The sequence below is a fragment of the Puma concolor genome, chromosome E3 (genome assembly GCF_028749965.1).
Source record: "Puma concolor isolate L17-30 chromosome E3, mPumCon1.1.hap2, whole genome shotgun sequence".
Lineage (NCBI taxonomy): Eukaryota > Metazoa > Chordata > Mammalia > Carnivora > Felidae > Puma > Puma concolor.
Window position 1 is genome coordinate 6,334,231 of NC_141682.1, and position 11,256 is coordinate 6,345,486.

At 52.1% G+C, this 11,256-nt stretch overlaps 1 long non-coding RNA gene across 1 annotated transcript; it reads left to right on the plus strand.

Moving 5' to 3' along the window:
- On the plus strand, positions 1–10,785 carry LOC147572908 (uncharacterized). Its single transcript, XR_015245281.1, has 2 exons — positions 1–238; positions 8,920–10,785. It is a non-coding gene; the product is annotated as an uncharacterized LOC147572908 (long non-coding RNA).
- The last annotated feature ends 471 nt before the right edge of the window (positions 10,786–11,256 follow it).

Genomic DNA, 11,256 nt, shown 5'->3' on the forward strand with positions numbered 1-11,256 from the left:
GGAGAAAAGCGCTGTTCCGCGTGGGAACGTGTGGAACGTTTACAGCTACTGTAAGAGGGGAGCTGAAGGGTGACCGCCAAGGGCAGTGTGCGCCCCACCTCGGGAAGCTGGGCAGAGAGGAGCCCCGGGGCCCACGGGGGCATCCTTTACTCAAAGTACGGGCTCACCCAGGAACAGGACCAGAGACATTCCCGTACATCCCAGAACTTTCCGGGGCCTCGTCGGTCTTATCTCCAACGTCAGTGGGAAAACTGAAAGTGACGAGGATTGGCGTGGGGCAGACTGCTGCGGAGACAGGCTTGGTCTTGAGGAAACGGGACGGGTGTGTGAGGTCAGCTTTAAGAAGGAAAGGAAAGAGGCTGAGCCCAGGGTCTGGGCAGCAAGGGGAGGGAGGGGGTGGCCAGGAGTTTGAGCCAAGAACTCCCAGAGTGCATGCTTTGTGCACAAATGTCCACCGAGAAGATCCCGTGAAGCAAGTAAATAAATAAACAAGGAACAGAGGTCTGGCCAGCCAGGTTAATCTTGATAAATGGGTCTGTACCCTCAGTCCCTTTTCCCCTCGGAATCCACAACCACCTTTGATGCCTTTCACAGCTGGGCCCAGATATTTCCTGGTTTGGGACAATAGGACATTTGGATTTTTTTAATGGCAGAATCTGGAAGCTAATTAGGCCATTACTCTTCAAAGATTTAATTTGCTTTGATGGGCCCATCTATAATCATATTTCCAAACAGCTTCTATTTAATTACTGCACAAAATGAATGAGGTCCTTGAGCAATTTGTGTCTGATAAACTCACCTCCTGTTTTAGTTCCAGAGACAAAGACAAGGGGGGGGGAACAGATGGAGGGGGTGGGGGTAGGGGCTGACACCTCATGTGGCCATTGTCTCCCCACCTCCCGCCCGCCCCCGCCCCACCAGGAGAAGTGTTGTAGGGATCTTGTCTCAGAGCGCTGATACCACAGCAGGAAGGACGCCGGTGGGAAAGGTGAGGCCCCACTTCCCTCTAGAAGGGGATCATCAGAGGTCCGGGGATAGAAGTCCCAAGAGGGCAGGGATTTTATCTAGCTTCTTTATATATATAAAGTTCATGTATTTATTTTGAGAGAGACAGTGTGTGTGTGCATGTGTGCATGAGGGGGCGGGGCAGAGAAAGAGGGAGAGAGAATCTCAAGCAGGCTCCGCACTGTCCGCACAGAGCCCAACTCCGTACTCGGTCTCACAAACCGTGAGATCATAATCTGAGCTGAAGTCAGGAGTTGGACGCTCAACCAACTGAGCCACCCAGGCACCCCATCGTCTGGCTTCTTTACTGCCATAGCCCAGTGCCTGAACAGGGCTGGACAGCAAGAGGTGCTCGTAACTTAGCTCACTGCTAAGTGGGTGCATTGGGTGGACTTGACTGAAGTCTGTGTTCTTACTCCCTAAGGGGTGGGACAAAGGTGTTCACTGCCATGCTGGCCCTCTGCCATCTGATCACCTGTCAGCTAAGGAGTCTGTCATGTAGCCACCAGGGCACCTGTTGTCAAACCACCCAGCCTTCATTCTCCCTTTTTCTGGGGATGGCACCCTCAGTTGGTTATGAGGGACCTCCTTTCTCCCTATCCTCCTTCTTGGTGGGTATTATAAGTCGAGTGGTCTCCCCCTCCCTAAATTGGTATGTGAAAGTCCTAACCCCCAGTACTTGAGCATGTGACCTTATTTGGGAATAGAGTCATTGCAGATGTCATCAGTTAGGGTGAGGTCATACTGGAGTAGCTGGGCCCTTAATCCAGTAAGGCTGGTGTCCCTGTAAAAGGGGGAAAATCAGACAGAGACACACAAACTCAGAGAGGCCACCACATAAAGACTAGAGTGATATTACCACAAGGCAGGAAACCACCAGAAGCTGGGAGGGAGGCCGGGAATGGGCCTCCCCCAGTGCTTGCAGAGGGAAGATGGTCCTGCTGATGCCTTGTATGTCAGCCTCCAGAACGATGATATGGTACATTTCTGGTGTGTAGGTCACTCAGTTTGTGGTATTCAAAACATTTTTTTCTAAGTTTATTTAGAGAGAGAGAGAGTGAGTGGGCAGGAGAGGGGCAGAGAGAAAGAATCTCAAGCAGGTCCCATGCTGTCAGCACAGAGCCCGATGCAGGGCTTGGACTCACAGACCACGAGATCATGACCTGAGCTGAGACCGGGAGTCTGATGCTTAACCAACTGAGCCACCCAGGCTCCCCTGTGGTATTTTTTTTAAGTAAGCTCTACATCCAATATGAGACTCGCGCTCTCAACCCTGAGATCAAGAGGCACATGTTCTACTGACTGAGCCAGCCAGGTGCCCCCAGTTTGTCGTATTTTTAATGGCAGCCATCATGGACTAGTACTGTGGGAGCATCAGTCACAACACCCCTACTTGCTCTGGCCCTGATGCTGCTGTGATGCCACATCCCTGAAATTCGAATCCCATAGTTATGGTGAGGCCTGCCATACTCCACCCACTGGCTGATTTTCCTGTGGGGAACCCCCCTCCGGCTTCCCTTTCAACTCTCAGCTGCCTCAAGCCCCCTAATAGTGAGTGAGGCTTACGGTATTCGGAACGTTTTTCTGTTGCTGGCAATCAGATGTTCCTGACTGATGCCAGAGCTACAGAGCTGCAAGGCAGATCCCCAGGCAGGGAGGGAACATCAGGGTTGCTCAGCATGGCATCACCCGCTCCTTCCTGCCCCGACCACACACATCGTTCGGCTAATCTGTATCATGTGTTTGGTTCAGGGATGCTGCCGTGAATAAGGCAGCAGGAAGAGAGATGATTAAATAAGCAATTATAGTACATCTGGGTGGGTGTTCTGACAGGGCTCTGTGGGTGCACAGATGAGGGGCACGTAACTTGGGGTGGGTAGGGTGGCTGGTTGCTAATGAGGAGGGAGCAGTGATGCCAGGGGAAGGAGAGAATGGAGCTAGGGTGACCAGCTGTCCTGGTTTGCTGGGACTGTCCCAGTTCAGCATTGAAAGCCCTGAGACCTGGGAAGCCCCGTGATATCAGGAAACCTGGAGTATTGGTTCCCCCCAAGATGGGGCACCCAGGGGATTGTGAGTGGCTGGAGCAGAGAATGTAGGACAAAGGACAGAAATTGAGAAGGGACAGGATCGTCAGGAGACTTGCTGTCCACGGAGGAAGGTACGGATCTTAGCAAAAAGAAAGGGATAATCTAGGGACACCTTATGCCAGAGCAGGACGTGCCAAGATCTGTGACTTTTCCAAGGGTCTCCTCTGGCTGCTGTGTGAAGAATGGAGTGTGGGGGTTTATGGGGGCAGACAGACCACCCTCGCACAGGTGCACTGCGGGCAGGGCCCCGGGTGGCCATGGAGGTGATTCAGGCAGTGATTCTAAGCCTTTTTGGGGAGAGTGGTGGCAACAGACCCACTGTGAGACCCTGATGAGAGTCCTGGATGCTCTTCCCCACGGGATGCACATGGCAATATGCACTCACGTGCTCTTTCTCTCTCTCTCTCTCTCTCTCTCTCTCACACACACACACACACACACACACACCGTTGCAAATGGTTTTGGGGATTTTACAGACGCCTAAGACCCACCATGGAGCCAAGATTCTGAACCCTCCATTAGGGCTCTGGGTGGTCACATACTGTGTTGGCATTTGCCATTTCTTTGACAATCCTGTGTCACATCTCTCCTTCCAGTACCTGCCTCCCACCCTGAGGGCCAAAGACACTGGACAACCCCCCCCAACTCTCCTCCCCCACTCAGCAAGAGCAGAGGAAGACCACTAGGCTCATCCATCTGGCTCCTGGGTCTCATCAGCCCCAGGCTGTGGGACAGTGCCTTATCTCGGGCTTCTGTCGTGACGGGCCCTCTCCCAGGCTGTCACGGTGGTCTTTGCTTCCTTGGGCCTGCTGGTATAACAAGTAGGTGGTGGGCCCAGGGTTCGAACTTGGGTAGGTCTGACTCCCAGCACATTGCACTTCTGAATATCTCAGTGCCTGCAACGTATGTGTGTGCACTGTGTGTAAGATCGAGAGAGGGGAGGGGCATGCCCAGCACTCTCCTTTTTATTTGAAGATGATGTTACAGATGAAGGAACAGCCTGCACATAACTGAAATACAAATGGGTAAGCAATTTTGTTCCACTCCAAACTCCACGGACGAAATCGTGCCTGATACATTATGACGGATTCTTGGGGGCAACGCAGCAGAAGTGCTCTGTCTTCTCCAAGGGGAAGTCCCAGTCTTTGACTTTACCATCCAGCATCCCGGCCCCCAGGAAAGAAAGCGCATACCAGGCATACATGTGATGATGCTGTCTCCAGGAAGCAGGAACCACTAGGAAAACAAATAATAAATAACATGATTCAAGAAGGAAGAGCATTTCCCTGCCTTCTCTTTAACCCATGGGGACAGTGATACTGATGGGGTTTTAAGGTCTCCGGGAAGGAGACACAATGTTTGGAGCTCCTGGGGAGGTAGGTATTGATGGGATGTTGGTATAGGCTACAGGCGCCCGTTGCTTATCACTGGGGGGGTCTGAAAATGAATGTGAACTATAAATTCCACCAGTAGAAACTTCCTAAGGTAGGACTTTAAAGCACTTGGAATTTTCGCAGCCAGCAGCCAGAGGTCTGGCCTTGGTCGACAAAGGGCTCAGTGTGGAGCAGACGGGCCCTGTCTGTGCTGTAACATTGCCACCACCTCCGGTTCAGACCCACACACCGAGATGAGACACGGCTGTCCTGGCCCCGTCCCTTAGCCTTTAAGCCACGCCACTGGCCACCATCAAGTGCCCGAGACTTTCCAGGGACCCTCTGGCTCGCGTTTCGCTGACCTAAGCAATGCTGTTGGCCCAGACCCTGGCCCGGCTGCCCTGCTCTCATTCTTGCCGCCTACAGTTCATGAATCGGGAAACAAAGGCATCGGTCCAGCCCACGTGGTCACCGAGGACACAGTGTTTCGGGGCGTAGTTGGAGGGGAAACAACTTCAGCCACGGGTCATGGTGGAGGGAGACCCCAGCCAAGGCGGGCACTGCCTGTCCAGCCTGGAACGATCCCAGGAAAGAAACTGACTCTGCTGGAGCCACTGGCCCGGGGGTCTCTGCCAGGCTGTCCCGGGCAGGGGTCTGACCTCACCAGACCTCTTACTCCCTGCTGTTCACGTCACCCACCTCCCTGGGCTGTTGTGGGGGGTTAAAAGATAGATTCTTTGGGGACACCTGGGGCTGCTGACAGCTTGGAACCTGGAGTCTGCTTCAGATTCTGTGTCTCCCTCTCTCTGTGCCCCTCTTCCACTTATGCTCTGTCTCCGTCTCTCAAAAATGAATAAACGTTAAAAAAATTAAAAAAAAAAAAAAAGATATATTCTTTAACTCAGGTCACCATAACAGAATACCACAGACTTGAGAGGCTTGAACAACAGAGATCTATTCTGTCACAGCCTGGAGGCCGGAAGTCCAAGATCAAGGTGTGAAGAGGATTGGTTCCTGCTGAGGCCTCTCTCAGTGGCTTATAGACAAATGTCTTCTCCCTTTGTCCTCATACGGTCTCTGTGTGTCTGTGTCCTGATCTCATCTTACAAGGACACCAACCAGAATGGATTAGAGCCCACCTTAATGACTCTATTTTAACTTAATCACCTCTTTAAAGACCCTGTCTTTGGGGCACCTGGGTGGCTCAGTAGACTCAGCTTCTGACTTCCGCTCGGGTCATGATCTCACGGTTTGTGGGTTTGAGCCCCACATCAGGTTTTATGCTGACAGTACGGAGCCTGCTTGGGATTTTCTCTCTCCCCCTCTCTCTCTCTGCCCCTCTGCCACTTGTGTGCACGTACTCTCTCTCTCTCTCAAAATAAATAAATTTGAAAAAATAAATAAAGACCCTGTCTTCAAATACAGTCACATTCTGAGGTCCTGGGGGGTTAGGGCCTTGACATACACATTTTGGGGGGGGTGCATAATGCAGTCCATATCAAATGAAATGCTGCATAGAGACTGCTGGACACGTTGAAGGTGTTTGGTAAGCAGGAGGAGGCGTGATTCCCACCTTTAGGGCAGCTGAGAAGGCAGACAGAGACAGAGTATAGGAAACACTGCAGAGTTCTGGCATCTTTCCTCAGTCTGCCCTTCTGTCCACCAGGAAGCCGTCCCGGGCTTCATAGTTAATTCTTCCAGAGAGGAGGTAGTTCAGTGTGTGGCCTTGTGCAAACCTGGATCTCCCTAGAGCTTCTGATGATGGACTCATGGGGCCTTGCGGCAGGAATCCCAGGCCTGCTCCCCTACGGCCAGTGCCGATCGTGGGATGTCAGCGGAACCTCCAGCCCGTGACGGGGTCATGGTGTCACAGTGTCACGACCTGCCTCTGTGCTCCTTCCCGTGTTTGAGTCCACTGGGTCATGGGGCAGGGAGGCAACCCAGTTTCTGCCCCTCTGACTTTCTTTTTCCTGACCTGAACCTGTTGGCAAGATTTCCTCCCCGCATGCCCCCAGAGCACCTCAGGATTCTTTAGCCAGGAATGACCTGGCCCCAAAAGCAGCAGGCAGGCTCTCTGGGCTCCATTCAGGGCCCAGCAGCCCAAGAGAAGGGTCAGAAGAGGGAGGTTTCCTTACAAAGCAAGAAGATTTCATAGCATCTCCTGGCCGTCTCTCTGGTGGCCTCCCCTTCTCCCCACAGATTTAAAAATCTGACCAAGCCCAAGACAGGCTTTTCTAAGCTGGTTGTGTCAAGAGGGGGGTCCTCTTGGTCTGCACTGGCCCATCTTCCCACCACACATGGATGTCCTTTCTTCCCTGAAACTTTGACACATCATATCCATTGGAAGATAGTTTCCAAAACCGTCAGCAAATTGGTGATAATCTTCACCAAAAATACAACTGAGGCTCTTGTTTTGTTTTTTTACATTTAAAAGTTGGATTGCAGTAGACTTCCCCCCTGGAGGCCTGTGTGTATGGAAACAATTGTTTCGAGTCCAGACGGTTTGACTTGATGCATTTTACAGGGGCGCCGTAGCCTGTGTCTGTTCATTATGCACCGAGCTGAGTTCTTGCCCCGACTAAGCAACACTTTGAATAACGGAATTTCTGCTTTTTCCTGGCCTGCCTGGTGGATCTCAAAAGCTATAAGCGGCATTTGGGGTGAAGCTTCAGGACCCGGATTGCTCAGAATGGAGCAAAGGCCACCCTCCTCCTCCAAATCTCTCCTTCCCCGAATCATGAGATTTCTCCCGAGGAGCGTTCGTGTCAGATTGCCTACCCATCAAAGCTCCTTTCTTCTTTCCTTTGGAAATCTGATGAGATCAAAGTGTCAGCTTTCACCAGCAACAGCCTGAAGGAAGTGAGAAGGCAGATGGGCCTCGCCCACCTCCGCGGCCCGAGCCATGCTGCCAACGCCTTTTGAAGGAAATGCTAGACTTTTCCCCCATGCACCTGGCTCCCCTGCAGATTCATAAATGGCAGTGCCTACAAGAAGTGGATGGGCTCCTCAAAGAATTCAAAATAGAGCTACCATATGATGCAGTAATTCCACTTCTGGGTATTTACCCAAAACACTTGAAAGCAGGGTCTCAAAGAGAAATTTTTTACACCCGTATGCATAGCAACATCATTCACAAGAGCCAAAAGGTGGGAGCCACCCACACGTCCATCACCAGATGAGCGGATAAACAGAATGTGGTCCATCCGCGCAATGGAATAGTATTCAGCCTTAAAAAGGAAGGAAATGCGGTCACGTGCCACAACATGGGTGAACCTTGAGGACGTTGTGCTGTGAAATAAGCCAGTTACAGAAAGGCAGATTCTGCATGATTCCACTTACATGAGGTCCCTGGAGGAGTCAAATGTAGACGGAAAGTAGACAGAAGCCAGCAGTTTATGCTCTGGCTCCCACTGTCATTGGCCACAGGGCTGTTCTCTTGGTGCTCAGCACATGTGGATCTGTCCCACCCAAGTGTGAACCAAGAGCAAGCCCACACAGAGCTGGAGGTACTCAGGCCCAGCTGCCTCTCACGTGATATGCACTGTGTGGCATGAGGTTTCGAGGGGTCCCCACCTCACTGGCTCCCACCTCGGTTATGTGTGCAGTGAAGGTTCTGATGTTGCGTGTGTGGGACGGCAGGATGGGTGGGGGAACCTGTGAAGGTGGCAGTTCCCCAGCCGTGGCTAAGTGGGAAAGGGAGATCGGTAGGAGTAAGTAGGAGAGCGTGGGCCTGGAAACCAGCAAGCCTGGGTTTACATCCAGCATCCACATCCACGGGATGCATCAGGACATGGCTTCGAGCCTTATCTAAAAATAAAAAATCCTACCAGATGGGGAGTATGGTGGGAAGCCCTGTGAGATTTCACAGGGGTCTGGGGAGTGTGGGCTACCCTGGTGACTCACTTCTAAAAACAAATAGAACATGGCAAAAGTTATGAACTGTCACTTCCAAGATTAGGATACAAAAGGACTGTGACTTCAACCTTGCTTGTCAACTTTTGTCTCTCCCCTCGCTCCAAGGGAATCGAGCCGCCATCTTGTAAACTAACTTCTGGAAGGACCGCATGGCAAGGAACAGGGGGCAGCTCCTGGTCAACAGCCAGGAAGGAACTGAGGCCCTCAGAGAACTGAATCCTGCCAACAGCCAAGTGACTGGATGTGGAAGTGGACCCACCCCAGTTGAGCCTTTAGATGGGACCATAGCCCCAGCCAACACCTTGATCGCAGTGAGAGGTTATCAGCTGAACTCTCCCAGCTAGCTGTGCTCAGATTCCTGACCCACAGAAAAACATGAAATAAAAAATGTGTGTTGTTTTAAACCACTGCTCTTGGGGTAATTTGTTACAAAGCAGTAGACAGCTAATAGAGGGGGTGCAGGGTTTGGTATGCAGTATTCTTACAGATACTGGTTCCTTTCTTTTTCTCTCTTCCTACCACAAATCTCTCTTTCGTAGCTCTGCCAGCCTGCCGTGCTCATGGACCCAGAGGGAGATCTGCACCAACCCCTCAGAACAATAGCTTGCTGAGTGACCCTGAGTCATCTGGAGCAGGTCACATTGTGCCAGCCTGTGTAAGACTGCGTGAGTAATGCCATTGTGAAAGTTTTCCCTGAAAAAGAAGTGAAATAATACTAAAAATAATAATTATGAAAAGTCAAGCCACTTAGTCAAAAAGAAAGAACTAGAATGCACCTCAGAGAACTTGAGTCTACCTCCTCACCTGGCAAGTAGAGAAACTGAGGCCTGGAGAGTAGGAAGGTTGTTTGAAGAGCAGAACCGGATAGTTAATCATGGAAAAGCAATGCTTAACTGGGTGTTGTTGTTTTTTTTAATTTTTTTTTTTAACGTTTATTTATTTTTGAGACAGAGAGAGACAGAGCATGAATGGGGGAGGGGCAGAGAGAGAGGGAGACAGAATCAGAAGCAGGCTCCAGGCTCTGAGCCATCAGCCCAGAGCCCGACGCGGGGCTCGAACTCACGGACCGTGAGATCGTGACCCGGGCTGAAGTCGGACGCTTAACCGACTGAGCCACCCAGGCGCCCCTAACTGGGTGTTTCTTGGTGAACTAGAACAGATTGTCTATGATTGGGCCAAACTCAAGACGTGATTCTTGGGGAAGCAAAACTGGGCCTCAGGGCACCGCGGGCCTGCCATACATGAGTGCCTGAGATGAATGGGTCCTTGGGAGTGTAAAGGGGCACCATTTGCTTGAGCTCAAGAGGACAGCCACCCATGTGTGAGTGGGCTGGAGGGGACATGAGTGAAGAAGGGGCTTCTGTGTTTGGAAAGCCAGAGGCTCCCAGACTCCTACAAACACCTGCAAAAGAGGGTGCCGCCGTGGGGAGGGAGGTGAGACAGCCATTGGAAGTGCTTCCTGGATCCCGTGGGCCTGGCTGGCCCTCAGAACACAGGTGAGCTCTTGGTCTGTCTCCATCTGGGTGCAGCCAGCCATGTGCACGGGTCACTGAGGTCCTGGCCAGCTCCGGGAGGCTTCCCCCAGGACCAGGACCCATCCTGGGGAGCATAGGGGGTCCAGGGATGGCTCCAAACTAAAGCTGCTTGGGACAAAGTGGGGATGAGGTCTGGGTACCAATAGCTCTCCAGCACCTTCAGGTGACACCTGTGCTCCTCGCCTCTGAACCTGTTCCGCCTTCGCCTTGCCTCCCACCCCCCGCTGTAACATAACATGCAGTGGTCCCACCGCTGGATAAACAGAACAGCACCTCCTCCCAAAGGTGAACGTGGGATCACCACACAACCCAGCGCTTCCATCCTGCATATATACCCAGAAGGGCTGAGTGAGGACTTGAAGAAAGACTTGATTTTAGCGCTGTTAACTCAGTTACTCACACGAGCCTACAAGAGAAAGCAACCAGATTTCCATCAGCGGACCAGTGGACCAACAGAAGGTGGTCTATCACATAGAATAGAACGTTATTCAGCCTGAAAAGGGAAGGAAACTCGGACACGTGTCACAACAAGATGAACCTTGAGGACACAGCTTGGTGGAACGAGCCAATCACAGAAAGACAAAGGTCTGATTGCACTTGTACGAGGTCCCTAGAGCTGTCAATACAGAGAGAAAGTAGATGGGGGGTGCTGAGGGGGAGGGGAATGGAGTGTTAGAGTTTAATGGGTGCAGAGGTTCATTTTGGGGAAGATGGAGAAGTTCTGGAGATGGGTAGTGGTGAGGAGAGCACAACGGTGTGAACGTGCTTAATGCCACTGAACTGTGCGCCTAAAAATGGTGAAAACGGTCTATTTTATGTGTGTTGTACCACAGGAAAAGTGAATACATTAAACACCTCGGTAGTGGTGAAGGGGCTTTGCTCTCTCCAGGGTGAGCCAGATCATCTACTGAGCACCCCCTCTGTGTCCGGGCAGACCCAGAACCGGTGGTCTCAGGGGTCCTCATGCTGAGGCAGCCCACCCTGGGGTCTGGAAAAAGACCCACTTTGAATTCCAACAGACCACCAGACAGACATAGCCCTGGGCACCCATCGCACGAGATTACATCTGGAGCTACGGGCCCTAGGGAGACATCAAGGCCGATGCCACACAGGAAGGCCAGATTGCTGTACCCATCCTTTGTGTCCAGCTGTGTCAGAGGCCGGCGGAGGTGTGAGCCACGCAGACTAGGCACTGCACATGTAGGGACAGAGGTGGGCAGGGCAGGGGACACTGGCTCCGGGTTGAGGGCCATGAGGGAAGGACAGGGCAGCTCTGTGTCCGTCGAGCCTTTGTAAGGCTGTGAGCTGTGGCTCAAGCCTGTCCCTCCCTGTCCCTGGTCC